Here is a 16,610-nt window from a genome sequence, read left to right as displayed (position 1 = left end):
ACAAGTATTAATGTCACAAACCTCGCTGACAGCGTGCCCACAGTGCTGAGCTGCAAGGAGGAGCTTCTCACTGGTTTGGGGGGTATCAGTGACAAAACAGCTCCCAGCTGGGTTTTTAGGGAGCTGCTGCACTTGAGCAAACTCACTGTAAACTTCACTACCCTGCCGGGTTGGACTTACCCAGAGACAGATAATGATCTTGGCAGGGAGCAAAAACAATGCACTGTGCCCTCGAGGTCAGATTTTTCAAAGCTGCCTAATTTGTTTGGAAAGCCAGTTCCCAGTCTCCTAGGAGGCTCTGAAACTCCACCATCCCAACAAACCATTCCTCTCCAGCAGTTCAGACGAAACCCTCATCCCAGGGTTCTGCTGGGGAATCTGTGGGGCTGTTCTTCACAGGAGGGAGTGAACTGGGAAGAATAACTGACCCCAGTGTTACTGGGTGGCTTTGGAAACCCTGCCTAGTCCTGTGGGATCCGCAGTGGATTCCTGGAGAGCTTTTCCGTGAGCCATTCCCAGAAGTGCTGATCTCTCAGCATCTTGAGGGTTGTGGGATATCAGCTGGCTCGGAGCTGTGGGGAGGCTCTGGGACATGGCTCTGGTGGCTCAGAGGGTTGGCCAAACTGCCTCATGTGCACTGGTCAGAAATCAAAAGAAAACCTCCAGCCTGGAACCAGCAAAATCACATTGAGCCTCAAGGAGAGGATCGTGTGTTTAGAGTGAGCTGTGCAATATTTGATACCAAAGCGTCTTTCATTTCATTTCGCTTTTCCTTTTAGTATATTGTGCTTCTTGGAAAAGGCAAAAATCAATCTGGAGAGCAAACAGGGTGATTTTGTCAAAATGAGATATGTTTATCTCCGATTGCTGTGTAAAAATGATCCTTCACAGAGAAATTCAACACACTCCTCTGTCAGCTCAGTTTGGAAAAAAAGGAGAGTTGATGCTCTGAAGTTGGCTGTGACACGGAAGTTGCCTGCTCTGTAACTATTTAGTAAGCAATATCTCATGGTGCTTTCTCCACCTGATGATGACAGTTAATTTGCCTTATGTTTAATTTTCATACTGATGTAAAATAATTATTTTGCCACCGCTGAGTTGGTGGGGTTTATCTCACCCGACCTCAGCTGCAAAGAAATCCAGTGTTTGCCTGCTGGTTGAGGCTCCCTGTGGTTACTGGAACTCCTCTGCCCTCGCAGGGGAGCTCATCCCACCTGACTCTGGCTTTTTAGGGAGCTGCAGGCATTCCCACTTATCCTGGAAAAGTTCATCCCTCTCCATTTGTTGCTGAAGGAGATGAGATGACTGTTGTGGAAATGCTGGCTAAGTTTAGGCTGCTAAAATTAGGTCTGACGAGTCATTCACATCATTCTGACTAATTAATTGGGTTTTTATGAGCTCTTCACATTTAATGAAGAAAAAATAGCTACTGAGTCTTTTTTCCTGAAATTTACTCCATGTAGTAACATTGCTGTATTATTTTAATGTATTTTTTTAATGTAATTATTTTAATGTATTATTTTAATGTAATTTCTCTTTTGCTGGCACATCATCCCTTCAGGTAAAACTGAAACCTGGAGGGACTTGGTTATTCCAAAGATCATTAATTAACCTATTTCATGTTCTTATTCACCAGCAGCATCCATCTATAACAGCAGTAGAAAACATCTTCTTCAATCCTGGATTTGAGCACTGGCAGACATTGGGGAAATAGTCTAAAAAAAAAATGGGAAGGAATGTAGGAAAATGTATGAGGGTCTCAGTACTTATGTGGTGTTGGAAAAAAAAAAAAAACAACCCATCCGGATTGTATAAAATAGAATACAACCTACAAGACATGGGAAATAATCCTTCCACACTCCTCTGGTCTTGGCTGGGTTACTTTATTCCATGTTGGGCACCACATTTTGGGAAAGACATGGAGCAATTCGAAGAGAATCTGGAGATGTAGAAAACATGTTGTTAAGGAAGCAGGGAAATGACTTAAAGTGTTTCAGTCCTAAAGGGAGTCGGGAAACACACAGTTCTCAAACACAAAATTGCAGTTTGAGAGAGGGACAATCTGGTGTATGGTTGGATAGGGCAGGAAAATATGGGATTAAACTGGAGGCAAAAGGATTGAAGTTAATTAGGAAACGGTGTCACAGAGGAGGTGAAGCAGTGACAGAGCTCTGGGGTGTGTGACCTCTGTGGTGGCTCTGGGGAGCCTGATGGAGAAAACACTGCCAGGACTGAGGCAGGATGGTCACCCTGGAACTTTCCAACTCTGATTTTCACAAACAGGGGTTCTCTAACCCGAAATCTGCTGAACTGCTCACGTTACAAGCACTTACACACGTGGCTCTGCTTGACCACACGGTAAAGGTAATGAGAGAGATGAGATACCACTGAGATGTGAAACCAAAACCCCCCAAATCCCTCCCAGAGGTGCACATTCCAGGTGCTGTGTGAGAAAGCAGCTCTCCCTGTTAAGCTGTGAAGCTCAGCTGCCTTTCCCTCTCCCAGCTCTGTTCCCTGTGAGCCTCTTGGGATGAAAAAATTCCTTCCTCAGAATGACTTTGCTGTAAAGTGGAAGTACCAGGAGCCTCATTTAGGGCTTTGCCCCGTGTTTCTTGGTGCAGATAAATAAAAATACAGGAGCAGGTCTGGTAGTGTGTGTGTTGGCATGCAAGGCAACCACTGACTGATGAGGATCAGGAAGAAACTTCTCTCCTGGGCATGTTAATTCACAACAAATTCCCTACAGTTCCTCCTGCTTTTATCTACAGCATCTGACACCAGCCAGTGCCACTGGTTGAACCGCTGGTCTCAACCAGTCTGGCTTTTTCTGCCTTTCCCTGGTTGATATTTTAATTTCATTTTTCAGGGTATAAAGACTGTGTGTACTGATGCATAGCAAAGCAGGCATTGAGTTTTTGTGAATAAAGACACCGAAATAAAGAACATGCCTCTGCCACACACCTCCTGAGAGCACACTGGACTTTTCTTCCCTTCAGCCACAATTTTAAGCTTCGGTATCTCAGGCACTAAGAGGTCATGGAAAGATTTATAAGGTGCAGAGTAGGTTTTTCACCTTAAAAGGTGCCAGTTCTTAATTCCTCCATGCTTAGGAGAGGACTCAGGAAAGATTCCTGCAGGACACTGGTACACAGCAGCTTTTGGACAGTAGGAGGGAGGTTCTTCCTCATTCCTCTGCTCTTTCTAGGTGAGGATTTCCCAGGGAATTTTTTCATTCCCCTTGCAGGGCTGAGCAGTACCAAAGCAAACAAACCTCCCAGAAACCCAGCAAAGGTAAAAGCAGCTGCATCCCCAGAGCAGAAACACAGACCTAACCCTGGAGTCACCCCTGATGAACTGGATCAAAGTGCCCACCAGCCCAAAAGGAAGCAGGAGGATGCATCCAGAGCTGATCAGTGAGTTGGGAGCTGTGGGGAAACACCAGGATCCTCCCCCTCTTCCAGAAGGTGCTTCTTGGAGCTTCCAAAAGCCAATACCTTGGGCTGAAGCTCAGCAGCTTCTTCCCAGCCACCCAGAGGCAGGAACTGGCAGTTCTGGCTGGAAGTTGCTCTCCCTGTTCCCGACTTTTCCACAAAATTCACCAGATGAAGCAAAATCTTAACAACAAAGAGCAAACACAAACCACTTTGCATTGGACTCCTGACTCATGATTATAAACTGCATTGGGTTATTTTCCCTTGGAAAGGAGCACTATTGTTCCGGGTCAAGATTAATTTATGTCAAAGGGAATATAATAGGAGATTATTATATAATTTATTTTTCCAGCCTTGCTTACCACCATTCATTAAGGCCTCTGGCATCTCCTTCCCCATTATCATGTATCATTTAGTGCATATTTTTTGTGAAGTTGGTTTTCAGATGTGGGACATAATATTTATCCCCTTGTTTATCCCTTGTTTCTTACACACTGTGCAGGAGGTCTGAACTCACTTCAGGAAATGAGGGGTACTTTTCAGGGCACGAGAAGTGTTTGTGTAGGAAATAAAAATTGCTTGTAAGCTTTTTTTTTTAGCTCTTAAATCTTTGTTGGTTTGAGCTGGGAACCTGCAAACAAAAAGAGTTGGTGTCTGTGGTGGGGAGAGGAGGCCCAAAGTAGGGAAGGAAGAAGCATCTGACAACGGAGTCACTTCCAGGCAGACAAGAGGAAGTGGGACAGAAATGGAACCAGAACGAAACAAGGAGAAGTTGCAGCTTTTATCTGGGCTGAAAAACGTGGATCCATGTTTCCATGGGGATTAAAGTCACAACACAGGGGCTACTTACAAAATTTAAAGCTTTTTATGGGGTGAGTCCTGGTGGCTCAGGAAATGCTGGGGGGAATTGGATGAACATCAGGCAAAACAAGTATGAAGTTGGGTAGCTCTGTTTTGGGCTCATGTTGCTACCTAGAAAGCCAGGAGGTCTCGAAACTGTGATATTCACGCTTAGTCAATATTTTCTTAGTTCAAAACAAGATAAAGTTACCTTGAACTGTCACAAATACTCAAGAATTTCCCACCCAGATGTGGGATAGAATCATGGAATGGTTTGGGTTGGAAGGGACCTTAAAGATCATCCAGTTCCACCCCCTGCCATGGGCAGGGACACCTTCCACTAGCCCAGGTTGCTCCAAGCCCCATCCAACCTGGCCTTGGACACTTCCAGGGATGGAGCAACCACAGCTTCTCTGGGCAACCTGTGCCAGGGCCTCCCCACCCTCCCAGGGAAGAATTCCTTCCAAATATCTAATCTAAAACTCCCCGTTTTAATTTAAAACCATTCCCCTTTCTCCTATCACTGTGTAAAAAGTCGCTCTCCCTCTTTTTTATCATCCCACTTCAGGCTCTGGAAGGGGCTCTGAGGTCTCCTGGGAGCTCCCTGGCACAGCCTGTCCCAGCCCAGCGCTCTGTGCCCAGCGCTGACCCATCCCGGGACGTTCATCTCCGTGTCCTCCATCCAGGACGGTCCCGATCCCGATCCCGATCCCGATCCCGATCCCGATCCCGATCCCGATCCCGATCCCGATCCCGCTCCCGCTCCCGATCCCGATCCCACTCCGGCAGCGCCGCGCGGGCCCTCGGCCGCCACCTTGCGGCCATGGGTGGAACTGCGGCGGGCGCGGAGCGCTCCCGGAGCATCCGCGGGGACACATCGGCCACATCGGCCCCAAAGAACCCCCGTCCTCAGCCCCCCGCCGCCCTTTCTCTGCTCCAACACTCCCTCAGGCTCAGCTCTGCAGCGCTGCTCAGCCATCACCACCGAAGTGGCACAATGTGCTGTCCCATCCATGGACCCCCCCTGGCCATTCAGAAAGAGCACTCCCCCCAAAAAACAGTGTTTTAACCAGAGAATCTGTTTTCAGTGAATTCCCAGCATTGCCTGACCACCCTCAGCAAACTTGCACCCTCTGGTTTCAGATTCTGCAGCTGCCCTCTCAGGTTCAATACAGTAAATCAACCCAGAAAGGACATTATTTTATTATAAAATTGATTGGAGGTGTCCCCCATCCAGCTGATTTATTCTATATCATTCCTCTTTATATATAGAAGCAAAAGCTGAGAGGTGGCTCTATTTGCCAGCTTAGGTATATATAGCCAGGCCAACCTGGCTCCACTCCACCAGGAACCTTTCAAATAGGGCAATGAGCTATTTGTGGCCAAAGGGACTGACCTGGGGAGGTATCAGTGACAAGAGGCAAAGAGCTGCTTGTTTGTGTGGCCCAGGGAACATGTGTGTGTGGAGAGAGGCAACGCTGACGCTTATTATGTAAAACTACACACACAGAAGGGCTCCAAAATAGAAATGCCTTAATAATTATCTCATCTCCAGTGCCATGTCCACTCCTGGATGCACATTTTCCATCGAGCGGCTTCCTGCGTTCTCTCACGCACGGGAGTAGCTCCAATGAAACATCTGCTGCACCATCCATATCATCCTCCTCCTCCACAGCCCTTCTCCAGGCAGCGGCTGGAGGAAGCTCCACAACTGTCAGGCAGCTGCTCTGCTCTGACTACTGGGCATTGCATTTGTTCCTCGTGTTTCCCCATCTTTGATCACGAGCCTCTCAGACTTGCCTGACAGGGGAGGGGCTATTTTTGGCCTGATGTTCATGCAGCTCGATCCCTGCTTGGCCCAGGTGCCAAAACGAGCTTCTGGCCTTCATGTGACCGTGGTGCAAACCCACAGCAAGGAGGAGACTGTCCCAAAGCCTCGCCAGTGCCACTGCCCTGCACTGAAATGTCTGTACTGGGTGTCTCCAGCAGGAATTTTGACTGATAATACCTCATTGTAACAGCCATGCCCTGAATGGGGTGTGAAAAACAGGAATTATGCATCAATGGGTAGGTCTCTTTTCAGATCTCCAACTGGAAGTCAAAAAGAGCCTGGTGGGTGCACAAAAGGGAAAACCTTCCTTGCCCACACAGGCCAAGGGCCTTACTCATGGGGACCCCACCAATTTCAGTGGGGTGGTGTCCAGAGTGACCCCTGGTAGGATGTGAAGTGGGAAACCAAATTTGGTAAGTGTTTATTGTAGTTCCTGGAATTACTCACTGTATATGCTGATTAAGCCCTCCTCTCTTCAGTGATCACTTTTTCCACTCTGCTAGAGGGTCTTTTTTCCCTTCCCTCCCATTTTATCCTTCTTTTTGGAGAAGTACCAAGTAAAGCAGTCAAATATAGTCCTTTACAGTCACACACACCTTGACACACCACAAGCCATTTCCCAACTCCCTCCAGCAAACCTATGGCTGATAGCACAGGAGACCCAGAACTACAGAATTCCTCTGATACAGACCAAAGATGTGGGAGGATGGATTTGAGAACCTTACACTCCACTCCTCGGGATCTGGGGTGGGAAGATTCCAGCGGGGAAAATCACGGCAGAGTGGAAGCGTTGCATGTGAATCGACGTCTGCACATGTGGATGTGGGACTGAAATAGCTCCCATCCCTCTCCTCATGTTGATAAAAGGGGATGGTTCCTGCCAATTCCAGCTCGAGTTTCATCCCCCTGAAATATGTGCACTTTTCCCAGCTGTATATTTGGCCTGGGGTAATTAGCAAAGTGCTAATTTTACCTGAGCTGATGAAAGCGCTGGAACAGCCTCGCCATATAAAGGGAGGATCCACACGCTGATCCAGCCTTCTGGGGCCCTTTTTGGGCAAAGCAAATCATGACTTTGACTTGTAGATTTGCTTCTCAGGGAGGTTTCTTCTTCCCAGAGTTATCTGACACACAGCTGAGGGCAGGGAAGAGCAAGGTCAAGGATACTCATGTGCTGGAAACTAAAAGCACTGAGCACTGAAGTGTTGCCTCGTAGTAAATTACCTTATGCACATTAAATTACCCAACTAGATCTGCTTCTTCTCTTTGCTCTCCTGTGAGAGAAGCCACTTCCAGACACCAAAAGCACAAAGATGCTTGGAAGTCTTTTATTTCTTTCTGGGCCTTCCAAAAAGATTCAAAGTCAATTGACATTTCAGATGAAGATTCAGAACAGACACTTATTCTCTCCAAGCCAGTTCAGCTTGAAAAAATTACAGTGAAGTACGGTCAGAGGAAAAGCAATTTGCCAGGGCTTGAAGAGTGTGAATAATGCAAAGCAAACAGCTCTCTGCAGTGTTCACTTGTGCTTTCAAGTGTGCTCTCCTGCACTGTGGACCCATCCTGCCTTCTCCAGAGGTCCTGGGCACCTGGAGGTGCATCACAGGTGGGGATTAAGGAAAACTGAGCTGGTTGGTGATTTCTGACTTCTGTAAACTTGGAGGGTTGATTTATGGTTCGGGTTTTTTGTTTTGTTTTGTTTTGTTTTTTAACAGAAGAGCCAGAACTGATTGGCACTGCTGGCACTTGATGCCAAGCTCTGGAGTCACCCCATCAGGAAAGAGGAACAAAGCCAGCCCGTTGTGCTCTGCTCTGGGCTGTTCTGCAGAGGGTTTTTTGTGCCACCTTTGCTGTCAGAGAGCACAAGCACCTTCCAGTACTGTCACAGTGACACGACAAGCCCCTGCTCATTCTCTGCCTCCCTTTGTCTGTCCTGCTGGCTCTCTGCCCCTTTACCCTTTGCCACTGATTGTCTCTCCATGTGATCTCTGCCCTTTGTCAAATCAAGACGGTCCCGATGTGGGTGCTGGGTGTCCCCTCTCCTGTCACCAGTGGCCCCAGGAGGTGTTTGGCTCCCAGGTTAAGAGTGTGTTCAGATTAAAAGGAAACACAGTGTAGTTCTGAATGAAGGTTTTCTGCTCTGAGGCCTCTGAGGAGGAATGTGGGGTCTTCTTGGAGTCAACCTGTCTCTTCTTTGTGAGCCAGGGACCCACGGAGTGTTTCTGCCCATCTGCTGGATGTGCTGCCTCGTGCCAGCCCAGTCTGCAGGCAGGGAAGGGATCCAGACACCCTGTTCCCATGTGGGGAGCCCTGGGCACCCACTGACACCCAGGGACATCCTTCTACAGCGGTGCCACCACAGCACCACGATGTCACCAGGTCTCACAGCCACCGAGGGAGCAGCAACTTTGGCATTTAGGGACTTTCCACGTTGATTTTTTAATACTTGATGGGAAGTAGCACAATCTTTTCCCCTCCAGGCCCTGTCACAAGGTTGCTTAATAGGGTTTGGGCATTAGCTCAAATAATATCAGGGGATCAAAGCCAACTTCTGAAGTATTAGGGAGATTACAGGGAAACTCGTGGATCATGCTGAGGTGCAACATTTCCTAGCACAAAACAGGGGAGACCCTCCTTCTGAGCCATCCCTTCCCTTTTGGCATCTGGCTGAGGCTGTACCAGAGCACAGGACGTACAGTTGGGCCCAAATTTCCATGCAGGATGCCCAAGGGTGGGTGAGGAATCCTTCCCCTGCGTGTACATGAAAGGCAGAATTTAGCCTGGAGGCACAAAATGGCATCAGAAAAGCAGATAAGCAGCACAAGATCGTGATAGGCAAAGAGAGGAAGCTGTGGTATTTACTTGCTGAGGATTATTTCCCCTCTGATGACGGATTTTTCAAGTGACAGGGGTGATTTAGCGGGTGGGCCTTGGAGGGCTGGTCCAAGTAATCAGTCAAAAACAATATCAGGAAGTTTAACCTGCAATTTTGAGCTCGGTTTGGTTTTACTCCCCTGCTAAATTTTAGTTTGGAGGGACATTTAGGAAGGTGCCAACTAATTTAATTTGTGTCCCTCCTTCCCGGCCCTGCAGGAGTTCCCAGCAGGGCTGTGCTGCCAGAGACCTGCTCCCTGTATCCTGGCCAGGCTGTCCCTGCTCCTTGGCTCCCTGACCAGGGAAGGGCAGGCACAGGGCAGGAGGGATGCTGGGATGGCTCTGAAAGCCCTCAAGGCTCTCCCAAAAAGGTGGGAGTGCTCAGCACCAGCTCCAGCAGCTCCAGGACCCTCCCTGGTGCACCTGCAGACCTGGCACAGGAGTTCAATTGTTCACCAAGGTTTGAAAAATCCAGCAAAAAACACCCACCCACCCTCCAGTCCCCTCTCAGGGAGGGATCTCCTGCACTGCCATCAGGCTGGAAGTTCCCACTGGATGTAAATAGGCCCAGCACTGGCTCCTCAGGAAACTTCAGCTTGTTTTCTGCTGTGGTTTTCCTTCCACAATGGCCAATGATCTAACTCTCTGTTTTTAGCACAGTTTATTTGCTTTCCAGGAGAGAAAATAAACTCTGATATTGTCATTTACGCTTTGGCCACAGACTCCAGGCAAATTCTGAGGTTCTGGTGCAAACTGATAGAAAACACCGAGGACATTTGATCTCAGCTAATAGAGCAAAATAAAAAGTGTGAGAAAAGGAGCAGAGCAGTCATTTGTGTGATGTTAACACAAATCAGATGCTTTCAAGTTTATAAATGCAGTTTTCACTGGAGTGGGTACACTGATGGGGAATAAATTACAGTGATAACAAATGCTCAGCAGCAGAAATGCAAGATGCACACTGCAGTGCAGGAAAAGCAGGGTTTTAACAGAGGCTCTCTGAGTCCCTTCTGGGTGTAGTGTTTGCTGTTGGAAGCAGATTTCCTCCTGTACCCACATATTTCACATCATCCTCTCCCTCAGGAACCACCAAACATCACCTGGCAAAGTGAAGCTGCCCAGCTCAAAACCCTTTGGAGAACCAAGCTGTGAATGCAAACAGGTCAGTAGGAGAGATGCAGAAAAGACACCTAATTTGCCATAATTTTGCTTAGAAAAGACAAAACCTTTCTGGCTCTTTCTGTTGCAACTGACTTTTTATTTTTTCTTTCTTGCCACTCCCTTTTCCATTGGAAACTTTCCACGTTTCTGCCCATGGTGGCACACACAGGTCCCTGCTTTCTCCCTCCTCTTACAGCCAAACACAAGCCTGTTGTCATCACCCCTCCTCCTCCTCCTCTTGCAGGCAGGTCACCACCTAGTTTTGCTAAGCAGAGGTTGCTGTGCCAGGAATGTTGGAGGCAGGATCCTGAAGGGGCAGAGAAGCTTTTCCCCCCTTTCATCTCTTCCCACCCTCACACCTTGAACAACCCTTTGTAAGGATCAACTCACCAAACTCTGCCCATCCCATGGAAGGAGGCTGAGCTTTCATTCCTGCCCCAGGGGAGGGACCCAGCCCCTGTCTCTGAGCACTGTGGGCTCTGCAGATGGAGGTTTGGAAGTTGGCTTTGGAGCAAGGAGGTGACTTGACTTGGCTGAACAATCCCAATTCTCTTATCCTTTTCTCCTGAGAGAATTGGGATTGTTCATGCTGGAAAAGGGAAGCTTCAGGGTGACCTAATTGCAGCCTTCCAGTACCTGAAAGGAGCCTGCAAGAAACGTGGAGAGGGACTATTTCCAAGGGCCTGGAGAGACAGGACAAGGGGGAATGGCTTCAGGGAATGGCTTCACAGTGACAGAGAGTAGGGTTAGACTGGATGTTAGGAAGGAATTCTTCCCTGTGAGGGCCCTGGCACAGGTTGCCCAGAGAAGCTGTGGCTGCCCCATCCCTGGAAGTGTCCAAGGCCAGGCTGGATGGAGCTTGGAGTAACCTGGGCTGGTGGAAGGTGTCCCTGCCCATGCAGGGGGTGGAACAAGATGAGCTTTAAGGTTCCTTCCAACCCAAACCACTCTGATATCTTTTAATTCTGCTCCTGTGCCTATACCAGCCCACAGTAGGTAACCACTGAAAAACTGATGAACACCCTCTCCCTTGGGACCCCCTTGCTCACCTACAACATCCAGAACCTGAAGTTTTCAAACCAGAGAAACACAAAGATATCCTTACCCCGTTCTGTTCAGCTGAGCAGGAGCCTATCCTGATTTTAGGAAACCTGGCAGCCCAGTAGCACCAGGAACTGAAGCTGTGAGGAAGAGAATGAAAGTGCAGTCACACAGTTTCGTGTGTGTAAGCTGCTGGCTCTTAACCCTTTTCCTTCCAGGAATTGTCAGCTTCCCCATGCCAGCTCCATAAGCATGTTCTCACCACTCTGGCAAGTTTTATTAACCATTAACTCCCTTTCCCCTGAGACAACCAAAGAATGGGAGCTATAGGAGATCATTAGATAACTTTGAGATTAATAGGAAAGTATTAATCCTATGAATATGTAATTGCTTGGTCATTTTTATCACTTACATTAATATCATTAATCCAAATATACATTCCCCACCTCTGCCTCTGAGGCCAAACTGCCACAGCTGATTTCTGGCTGGGCAAGGCAAAATATACAATATTGCCATGTCACAAACAATGCCAGATGTCCCTGACATTTATTGCATTTCTGGAAGATTATTCTCAATCATCAGCTCTGAAAACTATCACTAAATGGTACTAGAACTGTCTGGATACAGCCAGGCTTTGAGAAAACATGGAATGTGCAAGGTGTACATTAAATATCAGATTAAGATTTCCTAATCATTTTAAGGCCTTAGACCCTGCAGGTGTTGAGAGAACTCACTTTTACCAACAGGTGTCTGTCATATTTTATTGGGTCCGAAAGTTTAGCTGGAAATGAAAGATCCTTTGAATTAAGCACCTTAATTTGTTGAGAATGGAGCCACGTGGAACACGGTGTTGGAAATAGGTTTTCTTTGGCAGAACTCTTTGGGTTGCTGTTGGATTGGTAGTTAGATGCAGTTCCTGCTAGTGATGGATTGCTGTTTGCAGTTCAGCATTTCAAGATGTCCTCACCTTGCTCCCCACATCCCCCACCTGCAGCAGCAAAGACTGAAAGCACACACTTATTTTATTTTTTTATTCTTTTTTCAAAATACAGGCACTGGCTGGTGATTTGTCCTTCGAATGAGACCAAATGAGACAGCCTGAAATCTTAAACAGAGATTTTGGACACAAAATGTATGGTTAAGAAAAATAATGTGAATGGGGTGTGAGTTCCACTCGTCTCAGATATATAAAGCAATTCAATTTCCTCTTCCATATTTCATCCCTCCTATGAACAAACACATTTTTCTCCAATATAACTGTTGGCTGCACATCTGTATATCCCATTTGCTTGCAAAGTACAAAATGTATTTATTTGCTCTCTCAAGCCTTATCAAACATGTAACCGTCTCTCTGTGGAATTTTCATTGGATTTACCTGTTCCTTCTCTTACCAGCGTGGTTCATTTTTCCTTGGAGATCCCAGCATCAGACCTATAAAGACCCAGTTAATGTCTAAACCCCAGGGGTTTGCTGTGAATGGGGAAACCACCTTTTCCTGATGAATTTTTTCCAGTTGACCTAATGGTGAGAGAAGAAAGGCAAACTTATGCCAGTTTACATGCATGGAAATGGTGAGACCAGAAAAAAAGAAAAAAGCCCAATGTGTTATTTATGGCATTTCTTCTCATCTTGTGGAAATGGACTGCTTTGATTCCACCAGACCATGTTTTCTTTGCAGGCACAATACAATCAAGCTATTTTCAGCTGGCAATAAAATCCTTGAGAACCAAAGTAGATTTGGCCACTTGGAGAGATGAAGACTAAATGCAATCTGATAATTAGGTCATTTCAGCGCCAAGACAGAAAAAGCAATTTAATAACATCTCCCGTGGAGTGAGACGGGGGCTAAAGCCTCTGCTCCCAGCTGGCAGGGGCTGTGCCTGCAACACAGCTCTCCATTTGCTTCCTTGGGGCATCTGCTGCTCTCTGCAAGCTGAGGTGGTGAGAACCACACCAGAAAAAGGGGGTGAAAAGCCTCTGCTTTCACTGGCACAGCCTGGGATCTGCCTGTGGAAAGCATCCTCCTCTGCCACTGGCTCCTTTTCTTACCCCTCCTGGTATGAAATAGGGATGTTCTGCCTTCCCAGAGCCCTTCCTATCCCTTGGTGCTGTTTCTTCTGCACATAAAGGGTCTTGTCTTGAAAACTCCTCAACCCACGGCCATTCACATTGCCCTCCTAATATTTCAGTCAGAAGACACTGAGAGATTTCTGAGGCAGGGCTAAGTCAAATTAGAAAACCAGCCATGGAGAGAAGGAAAACAAACCCTTGCTCAGCCTTGAGGGTTAAGTTTTCAGCTGCCTCTCACCCTCTTTGTCCTGCCTTGTTGCAACAGGAAAGGGTTTTTTAGAAACTTTTCTTGTAACTTCAACTTCCCCGTTTGGGGGTCTGGGAGGACTTCTCTTGCTGAAGTCCATGCAGATGGTTCTGTTCTGGTTTTCATTGCCTGCATGACAGATTAGAATCGATATTTCACTGTAAGAAGAGCTTTCTGAGCAGAGTTGCTCCGACTTTGGAGAGCTGTAAAACGATGGTTCTGTATGTGCTCTACCCCTCCTCAGTGAATGGTTGTGAATAACCCTTACTCATACCAGTGGATCTGAGATCTCTGGGTCCAGCAGCTCTGTGGTCTTTATCACTCAGTTTGCATGAGTAAAGGCTGAGTAAGAGTCTACAAAGTCAGGCTGCAATCCATAAATATCTTATGGATATTGTACAGAGAATTGCTGGACTCAGTGCCCAGCTCACAGCGTGAGCTCTCAGAAGAGCATCTCTTCCCAAGAGTGGATTGCAGCTCTACCTTATTTCATTTCCATATAGATGGGCACATTCTCCTTCAGGGTGAGTCAAATTGTTGCTGTTTTAGCTATTCATAGGAAGCACACAAACAGAGTAACAAGGGATATTTCTCCCTGATACAGAGACATGAGCAGTGCAGGATTTGTGCCTGTCTCTCCAATCCGGTGGATTTAATGATCTTCGCTTTACTGAATGAACAAGATAATTGCACTCATTGTCTCTTATAGATTTTTTTTTTCCCAGACTCATCATTCATAAGACTTCTAGAGGAATTTCCTTCCACTTCAAAATGAACAGAGCCACCCAAGAACAGCTCACAAGCAGCACGATTGCCCAACGTGCCCGATTGCTCAATGTACAGAAACACTTGTCTCTTCTTCCCCCTCCCTCTCCCGTAAAGTTTGTGCATCCTGAACACACAAACCGGGCACTTCTGAACCGGCTGCACTTGGCCATTGTGTTTATTGCTGCAACAATGTGGCACTTCCTCATTCGGAGCGTGGGGAACTCGGCAAACACTGTCAGTGCCAGGAGAGGCAGTTGCTGGGACGGGTCAGTGCATGAGGAGCGTGTTCTTAAAACCTCTACACCATGAGAGAGCAAAGCACCTCCACTGAGGGTTTAAAGACAGCTCATGTCAGTGTTGTAAACTTAGGAAACAAGTGAGGAGGAGAGCTTAAGCAACAAGGAGCGACTGCAGGCACTGGCATTGCTGTGGAAAGTAAGGAATCATATTTACAGCCCGTTCTGGCCATTGTAAGAGGCTCCTCGGAGGAGAGTGGCCGATCCACTTGGATCAGTCTATCCCTCAGCGGCTCCAGGCAGACCTGCTGCTGATTCACAGTCCCACAGGCATCCCCAGCACCCAGTTCTGGGTGTTGCAGAGGCTGCTGTCGCAGTCCTGGGTGCAAATCGAGGTGTTTATGCCAGTTTCTGAAGCTTTGTGTGCTCTGCCCCCTTCGCACTCAGTAGTCACCTTGGCTCTGGGTTTTGCAGCACATGACAGGGCTCCCTGCTGGATTTCAGCTGTTGGCACTTGGGAACTCAGCTCTCTGGGGGCAGCAGGAGCATGTTCTGCAGTGGACACCTGCCTTGGAACCTAACACCCCTGCACTGTCCATCAGGGCTTGGCAAACTTCAGGCTGTGCTTACAAGGCTGTTTTTGTTCCTGCAAGGCTCCCAGCCAGACCCTTCATCCTTATTTTTCTGTATCTTAGGCCATGTTCACTGCAGGGAGGACAAGCTATTAAAAATCATTTTGATTTCTGCATATTTCCACCCTGGCCAGCCTGACTGAGCTGCCACAGGTGAGCCAGGGAACAAAGACATGGATCCCACACACTGCAGCCAGGATGAAACTGCTCTTGCTTCCAGCTGTGCTCTAAAAGATCTTAGTCCAGGGATCAAAGCTCTTATTTCGGAAGGGACATTTGATTTGAGTTAAAAAGAAGGATTTTCAGCTTAGGAGCTGTGCTGTTATTTGCCTCGCTTCTCCTCCCTGTTAGTGTCAGGACTTTGGGACGGGATAACCTGCATCTCCGCGTTTCCCTTCACTAAAATGAAAAGAAGGAACAAAAGAGACGAAACTATTCTGCCTCCGGTAATTTTTTCTCACTGCCCGGGGCTTCGAGACATCAGCCTGAGACATGGAAACGGGAGAGAGCAGGCGCCCAGATAGCACACGGGGCTTTCCCAAGTTGCGTGTGAAGTCCCGCAAAAGCCTTTCTCGCAGCGTTGGGAAGGGTGAGGGGGGTACTTGAGGCAGGTGCTCGGTGCCCGCGGGGGCTCCCGGAGAGTCCCGGTGCCGGGAAACGGAGAGACGGCGCTGCCTCCCCGCACAGCCCTCCCCGCATCCACCGCGGCTGCTCCGGGACCCTCCGCCCCGGGGACACGGGCACCGGGAGACTGGCAGCCTTCTCCCGGGACCCGGGGACCAGGAGACCGGCAGCCACCGGGGATCCGGGGACCGGCCGCCTTCTTCTGGGCCCCTCGGCAGCGGGAGCTCGGGGTCTCGCCGCCTTCTCCCGGGACCCTCCGCACGGGAGACCCAGGGACCGGCCGCCTTCTCCCGGGATCCAATGCACCAAGGACCCGGGCTCTCGCCGCCTTCTCCCGGGATCCTCCGCACCGGGGACCCGGGAACCAGGAGACCTGTCGCTTTCTGGACCCGGGGACCAGAGACGGGCCGCCTGCTCCCGAAAACCCGGGGAGCAACCACCTTCTCCCGGGCTCCTATGCACGAGAGACCCGGGGACCGGGAGACCCGTCGCCTTCTCCCGGGACCCTCCGCAGCGGGGACCCGGAGACGGGTTGCGTTCTCCCGGGACTCTCCGCACCGGGAAGCCGGACCCCTGCTGCCTTCTCCCGGGACCCTGTGTGCGGGGGACGGGGGTCTCGCCGCTCCGCCGGAGCATCCCCTGCGCCCCGGAGCATCCCCGCTCCCGATCCCGCTCCCGATCCCGCCGATCCCTCTCCCGGGCTCCCCCCGCGGCCCCGCCCCCCCGACCACTCCCTCCTTGTTCCATTGGCCTTCGGGGCGGGGGGGGCGGGTCCGGCGGGGCCGCTATTAAACATCCCATGGCCGCCCGCAAAAAGGGGCCGCGGGCGGGCGGGAGCGCAGAGCGGGCGGGCGG

The 16,610-nt window shown here is 49.0% G+C and overlaps 1 long non-coding RNA gene across 1 annotated transcript; it reads left to right on the top strand.

Annotated features, from left to right (window-relative positions):
• Window positions 1-1,932: 1,932 nt before the first annotated feature.
• Window positions 1,933-4,021, top strand: LOC113952443. The gene is made up of 2 exons (XR_003529548.1): window positions 1,933-2,244; window positions 3,384-4,021. It is a non-coding gene; the product is annotated as an uncharacterized LOC113952443 (long non-coding RNA).
• The last annotated feature ends 12,589 nt before the right edge of the window (window positions 4,022-16,610 follow it).

This window comes from Corapipo altera, unplaced genomic scaffold, assembly GCF_003945725.1.
Source record: "Corapipo altera isolate COAL_440 unplaced genomic scaffold, ASM394572v1 343, whole genome shotgun sequence".
NCBI classification, from domain to species: domain Eukaryota; kingdom Metazoa; phylum Chordata; class Aves; order Passeriformes; family Pipridae; genus Corapipo; species Corapipo altera.
The sequence above is the reverse complement of the archived record's forward strand: the minus strand, read 5'-3'. Positions and strand labels throughout refer to the sequence as shown.